This window comes from Dasypus novemcinctus, chromosome 2 (assembly GCF_030445035.2).
Source record: "Dasypus novemcinctus isolate mDasNov1 chromosome 2, mDasNov1.1.hap2, whole genome shotgun sequence".
Lineage (NCBI taxonomy): Eukaryota > Metazoa > Chordata > Mammalia > Cingulata > Dasypodidae > Dasypus > Dasypus novemcinctus.
Genome location: NC_080674.1, coordinates 7106789 through 7124032, shown reverse-complemented (window position 1 = coordinate 7124032; position 17244 = coordinate 7106789). Strand labels below are relative to the sequence as shown.

The following is a 17244-nucleotide window of genomic DNA, read 5'->3' as shown; positions in this document are numbered from 1 at the left end:
CCTTAATATCTCTGGTAATTCTGGTCTTTTGGTAAGGTGCTCTCTCAGTTTTTCTTTCTCTGGGAAGACTTTAAACTCACCCTCATTGTTGAAGAAGAGTTTTGCCTGATACAGATTTCTTGGCTGTCAGTTTTTCTCTTCCAGCACCTTAAATGTTTCCAACCATTTTCTTCTTGCTTCCACGGTTTCTGATGAAACTTTGGTATTTAATCTTACTGAGATTCCCTTCGATGTGATACTTTCCTTTTCTCTTGCTGCTTTCAGAATTCTCTTTATCTCAGATATTTGTCATTCTGAATAGTAGGTGTCCTGGAGTAGGTACATTCGGATTTGTATTTTTAAGGGGCACTATTATTTTGGATATTGACAGTTATGTCATTTTAAGGGTTGGGAAGCTTTTGGTCATGATTTCTTCAGATATTTCTGCTCCTTTCCCATTCTCTTCTCCTTCTGGGACATGGATAACTTATATGTTTCTGTGTTTTGCATTGTCATACAACTCCCTGAGACCCTGTTTCATTTTTTCCATTCTTGTCCCTTTCTGTTCTCCTGTCTTTTGCAGTTCCTTTTGTTCTGTCCCTGAAATCGCTAATTCTATCTTTAAGCAATTCAACTTGGCTGTGTGTCTCTAATGTATTTCTTTTTAAGATTTATTTTACTTATTTCTCTTCCCTACCACCCCCCACTGTGTCTGCTCTCTGTGTCCATTTGCTGTGTGTTCCTATGTGTCCGCTGGCATTCCTGGTGGCACCAGGGGTCTGTGTCTCTTAAAAAAAAAAAAAAAAGAATTTCCCAGCTGATGGACAAGAGTATGTGAAGTGTTTGCAAGGAAGGCTGGGGCAGGGAATCAAGGATGGATTTGTAACCACATTTAAGACTGGGAGCTTAGAAGAGGACCTCTCAATTTTCATCAGACTTCATCAAATCAAATGAGGTGCGTACATGTGGGAATCTGTGCAAAGCTTTCACAAGAGTCCCAGAATTATGGAAGCTGCCCACTGGCAAGGCCATTACAGGACAATGAACGGTCCCTGAGGGGTCATCTCAGTGAATGAGTTCATACCCAAGTCCACCCGTCGTGGTGGCTAAACTTGTGCCTCGTGTACAGTGGATGGTCCTTTAGGAGAGCAACTATCCAAGGGGAAATGGAAGAAAAGAGGAGGGAATCTGTGATGGAGATGGATGCACTAGTCCAACAGCAGGGTCCGCTCCACACATCCAAGCAATCACAAGGATGGGTAGAAACCTTCACAACTTCCAATAAAAATGTTTTATAGCAATGTCCTTCTTAAGTCAGCATCGAATGCTCTCTCCTGGGACAGCACGCATGCTGGAGGGAAGGGAGGCTGTCCCACATAGCTGAGCATCTGCGTTGTTGGGAACAGTGAGGAATATGGTCCAGAGCAGGGTCAGGATCCACAGCTTGGAAAATGGCTGGTGGTTGGTCTTTCCAGCAGAATGTAGAGTTCAGGATGGGAGTGGTGACAGATACCATGGAAGTGTATGTGGGCAAGAGGGGTTGTTGCAGAGAGTTTCTGTTCAGCAACAGGGAAAAGCAAGCACCTGAACTCAAAGGGGTTTCAGGCCCATTGCCTGGAATGTGCACTGGGTAATCAGGCTAACAGGGGTGGAAAGCTCAGTTCCAGTAATGAGAGGACTAGGTCAAGGACAATAGGGCAGGAGAGTCCGACGGCCAGTTAATCCAATCCTACCATTTTATGGGACCTTAAATTCCACCTTGGTGAGGAGCCCCAGATCTATGGGTCCCCACAGTCAGTGAGTGAATGAGCAGACTGGACATGGACAAGAAGCAGAAAAATCCACCTTTTCTACCTCAGCTATGGTTTTGATTATACAGGACTTCAACTGAGCAGAGCTTTAAATAAATTTGTAACCAACAACAATCATTCTATTGAAATGAGAAGTACTCATTTTCAAAATTTTCAAAGTAATGTCTTAATACATTGTCTGCTATATGTTTGGGTACAAAGCAATCATCTCTTACTGCCTCTCTATTATCCCTCACTTGTCTGTTAAAAGGGACAGGAATTTAATGATTGAACTGCCACCTGACCATGCCCACTTGTGGTTTTGCTCTCCAGCAATAGAACCTCCATCTGGGATGAGCTCTGAGCATCAATGCCAGATGTGATCCCAGGACCTCCTGGGCAGCTTCCACACAACTGGCAAGACCAGCCTTCCCCAGGGCAGGGTCATCCAGGGTTAGTCACCAGGGCACATAAGGAAATCCTTCATGACTTTGGACTTGGCAGTCACTTCACACACATGACACCCAAAGGAACAACACCAAAAAGCAAGAACAGATAAAATGGACTTTGCCAGAATTAAAAACAACTTTTTAAAATCAAAGGACATTATCAGGAAACTGACAAGATTTCTTAAAGAATGGGAGACATTAAACCTGAAAGGAGATTAATATAAGGAATCCATAAACAATACATTCATCTATACAAGAAAATATTGAAAAATACAACTTAAAATGGGAAAAGGTCTTAAATAGACATTTCTCCACTGAAAACTGTCAAAGCAGCACATGAACAGGTGCTTAACAGAGATCGTCATTAAGGAAATGCCACTCACAGCCACTGGGAGGCCCCCCTCACTCTCACTAGATGGCTCCTACTTTTAAAAATGCATGGGATGGGTACTGTCCATCATGATCTTCTTCTTAGTTGTACTGCATGAGTCCTGTGAGCTGGAGAGTAGATGTGGCCAACTCTGCTGAGATTCAGGACTCAACAGGCACATGGCAAATGAGCATTAGCAGAGATGTGGAGAAACTTGAACCCTCACGCTCTGTTGCTAGTCATGCGCAGCCTCTTGAAAATTAATCCCCTGGGACTCCAGAAAGTCAGGTATAGAATTAACATATGAACCAACATTCCCACTTCTCCGTGTAGATTCCCAAAAATCGAAAGCAAGGACTCAAGTAGATATTTATACATCATTGTTCACGGCAACATTTCTCAATAGTCAGAGAGGAATCTAAGTGACCATCAAACAGATGAAAGGATAGAAAAACTGGGTTTCATGCATACAATGGAATATTATCCTGTCAATAAAAGATAAAGTTGTGATACATTCCACAACATGAATGAACCTTGAAGACAACATCTTGAGTGGAATAAGGCAATGCAAGGATATTTAGGCTACCACTTAGAGGAAATACCCAAAGAAAGGAAATGGATGGAGATAGAAAATAGACTACAGGTTACCAGGATCATGAGTGGTACCAGAACAGAGAATTATGGCTTATTAAGTTCAGATTTTCCTTTTGGTATGCTGAAAGGTCCAATATGGATGTGGTGACGGTACGACCTCAGTGTGAATGCGATTAATGTCACTGAATTATACACCTGACAGTTGTTAAAATAGGATGTTTACATTCTATAAACATCACTACAATAAAAGACCCGGTATTAGTCATGCATAGCTGGGAAAAGAGAACTCACAGAGGATATCTGTGAATATTCAGAGGTTTTGTAAAACTGTCTCATGTGACTGTGGGAATGCACAATATGCTTAAAAGAAAGACAACAAACTCTCAGCATTTGATGAAATAATATTGGCAGAATCCATATCCAATTAAATATTACAGGACATAGGAAGAACACTAAAATCTATTAACCATGACTAGGAGAAAGTTGTGAATAGAAAGTCACAGAAAATTCAAAGATGATGAATTTAGCAAAGACTGTAAAAGTGCTGTTGTAAGTATACCCAAAGAATTAAACGAAAATATGAACAAAGCAACTGGAGAAACTAAAGGATTAAAAAATAGAAAGAAATTGAACTTTAAACATATAAGGATCTGAAATAAAAAGGTATTGATTGGGAGAAACATCAGATCAGATACTGCACAAGAGGAAATAGTAATCAAAGATGGAAAAGTAGAAAATATTCAAACTCAAGATCACACAGGCAAAAAAAGATGGAAAAAATCATTGGAGCCTCTGTGAACACAACATTAAGATACTTAATATGGGGAAGCAGACTTGGCCCAGTGGGTAGGGCGTCCGTCTACCACATGGGAGGTCTGCGGTTCAAACCCCGGGTCTCCTTGACCCATGCGTGTGCAGCTGGCCCACAGGCAGTGTTGACGCGCGCAAGGAGTGCCGTGCCATGCAGGGGTGTCCCCCGCATAGGGGAGCCCCACGTGCAAAGAGTGCACCCCGTAAGGAGAGCCGCCCAGCGTGAAAGAAAGTGCAGCCTGCCCAGAAATGGTGCCACACACACGGAGAGCTGACACAACAAGATGATGCAACAAAAAGAAACACAGATTCTCATGCCGCTGACAACAACAGAAGCGGACAAAGAACAACATGCAGCAAATAGACACAGACAACAGACAACTGGGGTGGGGGGGAAGGGGAGAGAAATAAATAAATAAAATCTTTAAAAAAAGATACTTAATATGGAAAATAAACTTCAAGAAGAAGTTATTGGAGAGGTAGAGAAAATATATTCTGGCCAACAATTTCATCTTTCTTAAGCACTCTAAAGACATAGATCCACAGAGCTCAACACCCCCTGAACAGTATATATAAAAAAAATTGTAACAGAACCCATTACATTCAAATAATGGAAATCTGTGATAATTTTTAAAAGTCTAGAAGTAACCAGAAGGAGAAAGACGTATATATTATGAACGGGGAAAAAAAGAAAATTTTTTTGGATACCTCATCAGAAACTATGCAAGCCAGAAGTCAATGGAAGGACAGTTTTAAAAAGTTGAAAAAAATACAAAGCCAGCAATGTGAGATCTAAACCCAGCAAAAATATCTTTAACAGTGGTTCGCCAGAATGTACTTGCCAGGTGCAGTGGATGTGCCACAATGATGGAAGTGTTTGTTGATGTGGGAGGGGTGGCATGGGTGGGGTGGGGGGTATATGGGGACCTCATATTTTTTGAAAGGAACATTTAAAAGAAAATAAAGAAGAAAAAAATAAAATAAAATAAAGGGAAAATAAGTTCTATTTATTTGCCAGTAGACCTGTACTATAAGACGTCTTAAAAGTTCCTCAAGGAGAATAAAAATTATACCAAACAAATGTGATAGGCAGGCCCGGAGCCTCAACAGTCTTGCAACTCCTACCCTGTGGTTTTTTGGACTTACCCCAGCCAGCTAACAGGGAGGAGAAGAAGGTCAACCACCACACCAGGGAGCCAAGAGTGCCTACAACTGCAAACAGGAGAATTGCATCCATCATCCAAGCGGAATTGAAGCACCCTCTCGATATAGAGGTGGAGTGGATGTAACCATCCCAGGGTCCACAGAATGGAGGAGTAGAGTATGGACCAGAGTGGACTTACTGATATTCTCTTCTGGAACTAATGTGATTAGTAATGGAAGTAAATGTAGCACTGAGATGGAGAAAGTGGCCATGGTAGTACTGAGGGTGGGAATGGGAAGAAGAGATGTGATGTGGGGGCATTTTCAGGACTTGGAGGTGTCCTGGGTGGTACTGCAGGGACAGTTTCTGTACATTGTATGTCTGCCCAAGGCCCACTGGGTGGACTAGGGGAGAGTGTAAACTATAATGTGGACCACTGACCACATGGTGCAGCAGTGCTCAGAAATGTATTCACCAAGTGAAATGAAGGTTCCATGATGATGGGGGAGGTTGCAGTTATGGGAGCAGTGGGGTCAGGGGGTGGGGAGGTGTATGGGGACCTCATATTTTTTAATGTAACATTAAAAATAAATAAATTATTTCATTTTAAAAAATTACACCAAACGGCAATTGGTATTTACACAAAAGAATAAGTAGAGTCACAAATGGCAAATAAAAAATGGTTTTTATTTGCATCTTTCATTATTTAAAGACAACTTGAAACCAATTTGAAACATTTTAAGAATTAATTATGATCTAGGTCATAACTACTTAGTAAATTGCATAAAATAAGGCAATGTGAAATCAACGTGGGTGCCCCATTCGTTGGGTACAGCAAGTTTGCTCATGGTGAAATGCAAATTCTCATCTTCCCTCTCATTTTTCTGACACTTTATGACTAAAGAAGCCTTTCGCTGTCCCAATATTAGGGTGTAATTCACCTTAGAATACCTCAGCACACACACCACGTTTCTATGACACAGAAAATAAGGAACCCCCTAAGTACAGTGAGCATCTACTCAGGAAATCCATCTTCCAGAGATGGCTACCTCAAGCTGTTCTGTTAATTTCTTCACCAATCAACAATAACCTCTACCAGTAAGCACTATGAATGTTCCTGAAAAGAGTGGGACAACAGCAGCTTGTTAGAATAACTGAAGTTAGACTAGTGGCATCCAAGATTCTGAGATGGGCTGGAGCAATTTAGAGCCCCGCCCTACCCACCACTCCCCCCAACACACACCCCTAAGGGGTGCCTGAGGCCTAGCCCTAAAACAGCACGGTGCCCACCACTGGGCAGGAAGAGGATCAGCCTGGGACCCATCACAACCACCTCGGGGAGCCAGTGAGAGGCGGCTGCCCCACCTCAAAAGACAGGGCTTGGCTTCATCAAGCTTACACAACAGGCTATGGGCAATGCTTTGTACTGACTGCTAATAACCAATCTTTAATAAACATCTGTACGTATGGCAGAATTTGGACAGAGACTTATTTTCACCATTAACCACTGTGGGGAAACAGCAGACCAATATCAACCTAAAACTCGGAATCTACCAGTGTCCAAGAGAAAGAACAACTGTGGATAACGACTTGGCCTGGATCAGATCCCAACAACCCATGATGGTTAAAGATTTGTCACTTTCCCCTTTTGGGTCTATCAGTTTGGAAGTCATAAGAAATACTGGTAGGTGCATGCAAGTTTTTGATGGTTAAGCTTTCTTGTTATACCTATCAATAACAACCACTGTTCTTTGTTCCTTTGAAGGCTTTCACCTTATTTCTATTTTGCTTGATAGATACAACATGTACATGGTTACGTATGTCAGAGTACTTGCATGGTATGGTTTTCTGTCTCACTACTTTCTTTGATTGGTTTCTTTTATAAAATACATGAAATATACAAGATTAGAGAAAAGGATAATGAACACCCACAAAGCCTCATAAAATCAGAAGGTTATGCCTTATTTCCTTCAGAGTTTACATCCTTGGCCATATTCTTAGCATCTCTAGAAAAGAAAACAGTAGCAGTGTTTAGTACCAGTACCAGTGTTTAAGAAACAGGAATGTTTCCCAGATCCTCCGGAAGTGACTAAGCAATCCCTTTGACTCCCTGAAGGCCTACCAGCCTCAGCTGTGCACCCCTGCTCCATCCCCACTCAGGCCCCCAAGTCTGGGGCCACTCTGCTAAGCTGCCCACATCGCTCCACACTTCTAATGCCTCAGTCTCCCCAGTGTTTCCGGGGGAAGCCCAAACCCCTAATAAGTGCCTTAGGACCTTCCAAAACTGGCTCTTGCTCACCTAGTATGTGTCTAAGAACATATATTATATAGATAAACCATATTTTGTTTACTTATCCATTGACCTACCGATGAGCATCTGAGTTGTTTTTAACTATAGGTTACCTCTGTAAATAAAGCTCCTGTACAATTCATTTTGTGGACATATACATTCAATTCTCTAGAGTACTGGGGAAATTTCACAAGCTCAAAGTGTGTTCTCATTTTCATGGTAATTTGCTCCTTGACCCACTGGTTGTATAGAAAGTTGTGCAGTTTCTAAGCACTTGGAGAGATTTTTAGTTACCTGTTATTGAATTCTAATTTAATTACACAATGATCAAACAAACTGCATGATTTTCATCTCTAAAATGACTGAGATGTGTATTATGGTCAAATATATAGTAATTTTATACAATTTCAATGGCATGTGTGAAAAGATAGTTTATTCTGCAGCTCTCTGTTATATTGTTCTCTACACATTGATCGGGTCAAGCTGGTTTCTGATACCGCTTGACTATTCTATATCAGTACCGGAGCAGGCCCAGGTGATGGAGCTCTAAAAGGTCCTGCTGCCGCCCTGCACTACACAGGAGAGAAGACTGCATGCTGTTAGAGATCAGTGATGGGGCGCAGATGCCATGCGGGTGAGCCCCAAGGGGAGTATCTCAGCGCAGGCCCCAGCGTCCTGGAACAGGGCCACGCTAAATGCAGCAGAGAATTACAGTCTTTTGAAACCCTCTCCTGACGGGTACAACATGGCCCTGGGAGAGGCAGAGCACCTGCGCAAGGCCCACAATGGGATCACAAACCAGGACTACCCATCGCAAGCTGTGGGAACTGCCAAGCCAGGACCAGAAAACTCAGCAACAATGCCCTTAGGATCTGGAGCCAGCTGGTTCAGTATTGAGCAAAACTAGGTCCCCAGGGCACAAGCAAGCTGAGCCAGCAGGCGGCCGAGGAGCCCATGCCGCCCCACACTAATGCAGCTCACACCTACAGCTGCAGGGAATTAGCCTAGGAACAGCTGGTAATTCCAGATAGATGTATTGGTAACATCTTACACTCTCAACAGAGAGGGTAAATTAGAAAGGAGGTACTGCTACAGGCACACGGGGACTACTGCAAGACATTACAGCTGCTAGGATCACAACTTCTCCAGTAAAAATAAAACTTTGGAAAAGACGGTCTTCAATTCTATCTGGGGATGTGTCTAAGAATTTCATTCAAGACTATCTACTGACAACCATAACTAGTACGGGCAAAACAAAAACATTTAAAAAAAAATAAAAAGACAGTATAACTAACAAGAGAAGTAAAAATGAGGTAAAAATCTGAGGAGATTTCCAAAGGAAACAAACTGTCCTAAATGCTTCAAGAGGGCAAAAGCCAGCTCTGAATACTACTACTAATGATGACAGTTATTTTTTTAAAAATCTCTGTCCATTTCTGCTTAAAATACAAGGAAACATACTCTAGAGAAATATCCATTAAAAATTAATTAAATAGATGCCAAAGAAATTTTGAAAATGAAGAACAAAGCTGGAACACTGACATTACCTGATTTTAAGCCTCATTTTTCAGAGTGAACAAGGCAGTACAGTTTTGACAAAGTATGGTGGAGTGAATTCTGGATCCCAAGGGGACATGTTTCTGGCCTTGGTCGGCATGCTGGTGTGTGGACCCTTAGTGAGTGGTCTCTTCCATGGTTCTTCAGGTAAGCAGGCTCCTAACTCCATCAGGCTGGGCTCCAAGCAGGATTAACTGGGGTCCTTTCTAAGCAGAGGGAAAGTGAGACAGAGAAAGAAGTCACGGAAGAAGCTGCAAGTCGACCGAACCTGGAAGAGAAAGGACAAGATGCCGTCACGAGCACTGCCATAGGAAAGAAAAAGCCAAGGAAGTCTCAGGCTTCCAGCCACTGAAACTCTCAGCCACTGAATTCCTGCTGTTAAGCCAACTCACTGCATGGCATTTGTTTTAGCAGCTGGAAACAGAAACACAAAACAGTCTCCAATGGAACAGAACAGAGAGATCAGCAATAAGCCAATGTATTTGACTGATTTTTCACAAAGTTGTAAAGTTAATTCAACAGAAAAAAGACAGTCTTTCCCACAAATGGTACTGAATATACATACACAAGAAATACAAAGCCGGAGTGATGCTCACACCTTACACAAGAATTAACTAAGATTGAATCAAGATACAAATGGAAAACCAAAAACAATCAAACTTCTGGGGAAAACAAAGTAGAAAATCTTTGTGACCTTTGGTTAGGCAAAGATTTCTCAGACACAACAATAAATGGACTATAAAAGAAAAATGCTGGGAAACGGACTTTGGCCCAGTGGTTAGGGCGTCCGTCTACCACATGGGAGGCCCGCGGTTCAAGCCCCGGGCCTCCTTGACCCGTGTGGAGCTGGCCCATGCGCAGTGCTGATGCGCGCAAGGAGTGCCCTGCCACGCAGGGGTGTCCCCCGCGTAGGGGAGCCCCACGCGCAAGGAGTGCACCCATAAGGAGAGCCACCCAGCGCGAAGGAGGGAGCAGCCTGCCGAGGAATGGCGCCGCCCACACTTCCCGTGCAGCTGATGACAACAGAAGCGGACAAAGAAACAAGACGCAGCAAAAAGACACAGAAAACAGACAACCGGGGGAGGGGAGGGGAATTAAATAAATAAATAAATAAAATCTTAAAAAAAAAAAAAAAGAAAGAAAAATGCTGATAAACTGGATTAAAAATTTGAAACTTCTGCTCTGCTAAAGAAACTTTTAAGAGAATGGAAAGACCAGCCACAGACTAGGTGAAAATATTTACACAACACATATCTGACTAAAGGCCAATATCCCAAATATATAAAGTACTCTTACAACTGAACGAGCAAACACGAGATAAAATGGTCAAAAGACCCAAACTGTTATTTCACCAAAGGAAACACGGATGGCAACTCAAAACATGAAAAGATGTTCAACATCATTTGTCATTCATTGGAAATAGGAAACAAAACCAACAAGAACAATAAAATTGCAAATTAAAACCAGCTCAGGTTAAAAATCCTGGCAATGCCTCTACTGGCAAGTACATAGAGCAACTGAACTCTTACACATTGTTGGGGGAAATGTAACATGGTAGAGCCACTTTGGAAAACAGCTTGGGAATTTCTTATAAAAGTAAAAATACACTGAACGTACAACTCGGCAATCTCATGCCTAGCCATTTACCCAAGAAAAAGGAAAAGGAAAAAGCGTGCACCTGAATGTTTATCGTGGTTTTACTCTTACTCATCAGGAACTGCAACAACCCAAATATACTTCAATAACAGATAAACTGTGGTATATACAATGGAACACTACCTATCAATAAAAAAGGAACACACTGCAGACACAAGCAAGAACACAGACTAATCGCAAATGCATTATGCTCAGTGCAAGAAACCAGACTCAAAAAGTTGAGCACTGATTCCATTTATATGACATTCTGGAAAAAAGCAAAACTGTAGGGACAGAAAGTAGGTCACTTGCCAGGACAGGAAGGGCAGGGACGAGCTCTAGGGATGCTGACCCTGAACCCCAGTGAAAGCCACAGCCTTGCACGCTGGGAACTCCAGGTAAACCAGCCCCAGAGCACCCATGGGAGACGGGGGACGAAGAGTGACTCTATCATCGAACCCGGCATCAGGACGTTTGGAAAATATTGATCAACTCGCCTGTAACAGCTTACATTTCCACTATTTACTCTCTGCATTTGTAAAATAGAAACAATCTTTTCTATTTTACACTACTCCTGTGTTTTTCCAACCCGTTATCCTCTGTAGCAGGTTGATATAGCTATGAATTCCAAAAATACATACCGGATTATGTTTGTAAACTGGTCTGTACCTGGGAAGGATTAAATTATGATTAGGGCTTTGACTGGGCCCCATCACCAGAGTGTTGACTCCTCACCCTTTGGTGGGTAGGGACTCAAAGATAAAAGACACGGCAAAGGAGGGAGTTGGAGATTTGGATGTGGGAGATTTTGATGCTGGTATGACTTGAGTGAAAACATAACAAGTGTCTCTGACACACAAAAGTAAAGTGGTAATATGTAGAAATGCAAGACAATAGCAAACTTGTCATTGGTAAATACATCTCTCATGAGTGAAAGTTCATTTAATACATGCATCAAGTAAGAAAACAAAACAAAAACAATCGTGAGGATGTGGGTGCTGTCACCGGCTAACACAGTTAAAGGCCAGGGGCAAGTGCGTCAGAGGGCAGCACCTGTCAGATCTGTGAATAAACACGTGAGGAGGACCTGAGCCGGAGGTCTCAGGGTGAAGTTTTGGCAACTTTATCAAGTTGTAAAAACAAGATCAAATAGAAGTCAGGAACACAGAAATTGAGGCGGCAAATGGACGCTGTGATGGTGAGGGACGGAGCACCAAGGAGGGCCTCTGAGGCCACAGTCCAATGATCCGTCCTCTCTCAGCAAGGGCGGCTCTGTTCTCCAGGTCTTCCCCGGGGTGCACAGGAGATGGGGCACCCAGGCACACTCTTAAGTCCTAAAGGAAAGGCTAATTGTAGCAAATACACACTTCAAAAGAAACGCAACTACATGGAGGCATGTTCTCTAGTTCCTCCCAGTAGCAGATACTGAAGGAGGGACACCCGAAAACAAAAGCAGATCAAGAGGTGAATCAAGCTCTAGCCCAACTTCTTGAGTGCAGGAGATTAAAAAAAAGAAGCAAAACTCATTAACTCCCATGCTGTGGAAATAAGTGTTTATTAGGCCAATAAGTGTTTGTGAGGCACACTCTTCTCACCTCACAGTCATCTGCACATCCAAGTCATAGAAACGCTGGGCTCCGAGCTCTTGAAGTTGTCTGTCAATCATCTTTCCCCCGTTACAGAAATACGTGTATTCTGACTCACCCAGACCTAAAAGAGCACAAATAAATTCCTAGTGCACAATAAATTTAAAGTTTAATGCAGATAGAGAACACATAAAATAGCTTTAAAAAATACAAAGAACAGATAAATAAAATATCTAAAACAATATTCTATGCACGTATCGATGGAATGAAAAATAATGCATAGGTTCCCATTTTCTCAATTTTTTTCTTAACAGTAAATATGCAGATATGTTCCTTCTACTTTGTGACATAAAATCAAAAGACAAACTGAAATAAAAAAATACTTTTTGAGAACTGTTTAAAAATTTTTCATATCTCATAAGCCTTAATGAATTGGGTAGGTTTTGAAAAAAACATAGGACCTGCATTTCTTAACATTTTTGAGTTAGAGTAGGGGTCTGCAAACTATAGCCGGTGGGGCAAATCCTACCCTGGACTACTGTGTAAATAAAGTTTTACTGTAACACTGCCAAGTCAACTGATTCATGTACTATTCATGGTGCCTTCAAGCTCCCATGGTAGTTACACAGTGGTGACAGAGACCACACGGCAGGCAGTGCCCAAACCATTCACCATCTGGCCCTTTGCAGACACAATTTGCTGATCCCTGATCTAGAACATACAAGTGTGGCAGCAGTATAAACAATCAGTTGCTACAAATGTTTCTCCGTTAAAGTAAATCAAGAATGGTTTCTATACTTCACGGCAAGAAAACAGACTAAGTTGTTGTTATACTTGGTAGAAATTTTTAAATTAAAAGCTTAAATTCTAGGTTGTTTAATTATCACCATGTTCTTTCCAATGAAGAAAGGGTTGAGAAGTGGGGGGCCCACCTATGGGTCTTGGATTGGATTGACTAGAACAGGTGAGCAGGCTGCAAACACCTGTCTTTAATAAAGTTTTGGAGGAATTCTCAAGCAATACATGCTCACTCATGAAAACTGGAAAACACAAGAAATGATATAAACATAAAATTATAATAAACCTACTACCTAAATATAGTGACTGTTAAAATTCTGGTATTCTGGTGTTACATTTTGATGGAGCCTGATCTTAACATACACACAAATGGTATTTTATAACCCATTTATTTTGGTTAACATTTTCCTATAACTCTTTCCCCATTAGTAAGCTTTGAGTAAAACAATTGTAAATGCTATAAAATATTCCCCTACGTTTAGACATGACTGTTCTTGGTCAGGGTCACGAAACTCAAATTTCTGATCAACTGTTTATTAGAGCAAATTCCACCCTTGCTAGATCCCCTGATAGGTGGGGGGATTCTTGAAGGTGAAGGGCACAGACCTCAAGCCAGGAATATGAGACCAGTATCCTCCCTATGGGGCCCCACCTGACTGTACTTATCCTGCTGATCCTTGATCTTGATATTTTTAAACAATACTGCACAGTTTAATCTAAACATTAGACTCACCCGGGTGCTTTTCAAAACAACTGATGCTGGGCACTACCTGAGAACATTTCAGTCAGAGTCACTGCAGGTGGGCCCAGGAAATGGAATTTACTCAAAACTCCCCAAGGATCCCAATGTGCAGCCAGGATTACAAATGAGGCTCCTGCACTACAGGTATGGTTCTTAGACAAAGGAACCTTGCAGAGTCACCTAGGAGCTTTTCACCAAGACACAGCATTCAGGCTTACCCTTTCAGGCACTCGACATTAGAAGGAGTCAAAAGGTGGTGTTCAGTGGTTAATATTTTGGAAGTGACCCAGGTTGAATTTGATGAGCACTCTTGGTTAAGACTGCTACTCAAGGAGTTCCGCAGAGGTGGGCTGAAGATTGGGGGAGCATTCACACAAGATGCACTTAATTCCATATTTTGTTTTCTATTCAAACATTCAAAGTAAAAGCAAAAAGACAAAACCCCTGCAACTATATTTCATGGTTCTGAAAGATGCTTTCAGACACCAGAGTTAAAGCTAGTAATAATACAGTAAAGCAAGACCAGGAAATGTTACCCAATAATCCATATCGCAGGGGAGCAAAGAAATCATCTGGCAGTGTCCTGTCCTGTACTTCTGTAACAAACTTGCGGGCTGTGTCTGGTGGGTCCCCAGGGCCCGTGATGGAATCAATGATGACGAGGGGAGCCGTTTTGATTCTTAGACTACACGACAAAACAAGGGCAGCGTTTCAGGGATCGAATGCCAGGTGTATTTTTGACTTACCATGTCAGCAAGGCAATATGCTCAGCTTCCTCTCTTGCATTTCCTTTCCATTTCCTCCTAACCAGGTTGGGAGATGTAGACAGAAGTGACCATCAAGGCAGGGACGAGGGGAAAACGGTGTGGCCCTGCACTCCCTGCTCAAATGAGCCGTCCAATGAAACAAAGGGCATCTGCTCCCTCCATGCTCATCGGGAGGTCAGGGGAATTTAACATTTCCCTCTCTCCTTGGGCCTTACCAGAGAAGCAGAGGCACACCCCACTGCAGTGTCCATCTAAAGCGGTCATCCAGTTTAGGAAAGTCAGAAGGAGACAAAGCAGCTATCACTGTGTCCTGGGCCAAATGTGAACGTGAGCTCTCATCTGCAAGGCCACTGACAGGGCCATCAAAGCACTGGTCTGGGGAACAGTTTTCAAATGAGAGATAACCAGGGAAATCTAATGCTAAGCATTGTTCTAAGATGGGAGAAACAACCACGAACAAGCACACAATACAAATAAGCCCAAGGGGCCTTGATGACAGCGCTGAGCATTGTGGTGAGCTGCCAGGGGGAAGGGATGCTGCGTAGATCGTAGATTGGGGAGTCTTTTCAGAAGAAAGTAAAAAACACAAATAAAAACAAAGCATAGGGATTCTGTGAAATTGGGGGTAGTCGGTATGTGGGGGGGTGCAAATTCAGAAACAAAGAGAACAGAAACCCACTGCCAAGGATTAAAATGGCAGGACAATGAGGGAGGAACAAATGGGATACTCTGGTGTAGAAAGGAAGCAATGAAAACCCAGTTCTGGAATCTTCAGCAAGATAGAAAACCAAAATAAAACCAGTCATCTGAACTGCGAACGACAGAAGGCAGAGAAGTTAATGGAACACTTCAAAGTTGGAAAACTAGAAGTGTTATTCCACCTTTTGACTCCTTCTAATGTCGTAGGCTAGAGGCCATGTTGCCTGAAACAGTATAATCCAGAGGGCTAAAAAGGATCAAAGGAGAACACGGAATTGAGTTAGGTCCTATATTCCGTCACAGAGGAACTTCTGCAGAAGCTGGACATAAAATACACGTAGTGTCTGGCCTGAAGAAACTGAATCTTCCCAGATCCCAGGGTCAGACCACTTGGGTTTGAATTCACGCACTGCTATTCACAACTGAACCATTGGGTAAGCTACTTAACTATCTGTGCCTCCACTCCTTCATCCTTAAAACGGGAATACTACTTACTTGATAAATTATATAATTCATGTAAAGCACTTGAAACCATGCTTGAGACATTGTAGTGCTCACTAAATCTCAGGTATCTTTGCGCTTTTTCAAAAATATTAAAAACAGGTAAAAGTAAAAATTCCATTAAAATTATAGGATTATTGGTCCCTATGTGACTGACGCTAGTACTAAAGAGAGTAAGCGAATTGAGCAATACACTTAATTTCACACCAAATATACACATATTCATACCAAATACCGGAAAACATATCCAATCCACTCAAACCGTTTATTAATTCATTTATGTTTTCCCCTTAAGAGATTGCAAAAAGACGTGTGGACTTTTTTCCATAGCCGTTCACTGTCTAACCTGGAAAAGTCTCAATCTGTAAGAAAAGATTTTAGGACAATCTAAACCAAAATCTTCGCTGTTGAGGAATCAACAACTGAGCTTTATGCTTCTCTGAAGCGGAAAACGACAACTAAGGACGAATTAAGCTACAACGAAATCAAAAGGTAAAAGAATCGTGTTAAGCAACACATTAAAAGAGGAAATCACAGAATATCCATATGGACTGCAGCAGCAGACTCAGTTAAACGAATGAATAGATAAATTATAAGGAATAATCTGAATTCAAGACGCATTCGGGCGTCCTCGGCTCTGTTCAGGGCAGTGACGGACACGCCACGGCTCCCTGTCCTAACTAGCCATCTGCCTCTCCTGCCGAGAAGCCCGGTTACTGCAGGCGCCTGAGGGGGTAATCCCCACAACCAGGGGATCGAGTAGGGGCCGGGACCCCCGCGTGTGTCAGGACGCCCCACGCACCGCAGGCCACGGGAAAGGAGACGCGGGCAGCGGGATTGGCCCCGGCGGGCCTCCCAGAGCGCGGCCCTGAGCGGCCTGCGGGCTCGGCCCTGCTCCGCCCCCGCCCTGGCCCGGCCTCCGGGAGCCCGGCACGCGCGCCGTCTCCACAGCGGGCAGCTCGGCCGCGGGAGGGACGAGGCGGCACCCGCAGGGGGGCAGGGCGAGGGCGACTACTCGCCCGGCCCCGGACCGCCGACAGGGCCGGGCGGGCGGCGCAGGCCGGGGAACGCCGTCCAGGCTCTCACCTGCGCCGAGTCCTCGCCCGCGAGGGACCCTCACCCGAGCAGGGCCCACCGGGGACGCCGTGGAACGCGCGCCCGCGGACCCGCAGCCTGCACTAACGGTAAAGCGCGCCACCTCGGCGCCCCGACCAATAAGACGGTGAGCGCGGTGGCCAATAGGAAACTCCGCCTGGAGCTGGGGCCAATCACGGAGCACCGGAAGTGGGCGTCCCGCCCGCCTCCCCGCCTCCTTCACGGCGCACCCTGCGCACCTCAGGGTGTGGGAGGCCGGGGGTGTCTGGAGCTCTCGGTTCCCGCGGTGCCCCTGGACGGCCGCGCTGCCTAGAGGTCCTCGCAGGCTTCCAGGTTCGTGTTCCCGCCGCCGCTCCCGCCCGCGAGCGCGAGTGCCTGGGACGCCGGCGTGGGGGCCGGCCCGCGGGATGTGGCTCCTTTCTTGCCGAGGAGGGACTA

At 43.7% G+C, this 17244-nt stretch overlaps 1 long non-coding RNA gene across 5 annotated transcripts in view; it reads right to left on the bottom strand.

Annotated features, from left to right (window-relative positions):
* LOC101414242 (uncharacterized) overlaps positions 1 to 16910 on the bottom strand; it is an 82559-nt gene extending 65649 nt beyond the window's left edge. Inside the window, exons 1-3 of one of the 5 annotated variants that reach the window (XR_011645392.1) lie at positions 16798 to 16910; positions 14491 to 14547; positions 13963 to 14094 (exon numbers count right to left, since the gene is read on the bottom strand). This is a non-coding gene — a long non-coding RNA (uncharacterized lncRNA). Of the gene's footprint in view, positions 1 to 13962; positions 14095 to 14280; positions 14430 to 14490; positions 14548 to 16797 lie in introns of all 5 variants that reach the window. The other 4 variants (XR_011645388.1, XR_011645402.1, XR_011645393.1 and 1 more) reach the window with 4 other exon arrangements.
* Between the last annotated feature and the right edge of the window lie 334 nt (positions 16911 to 17244).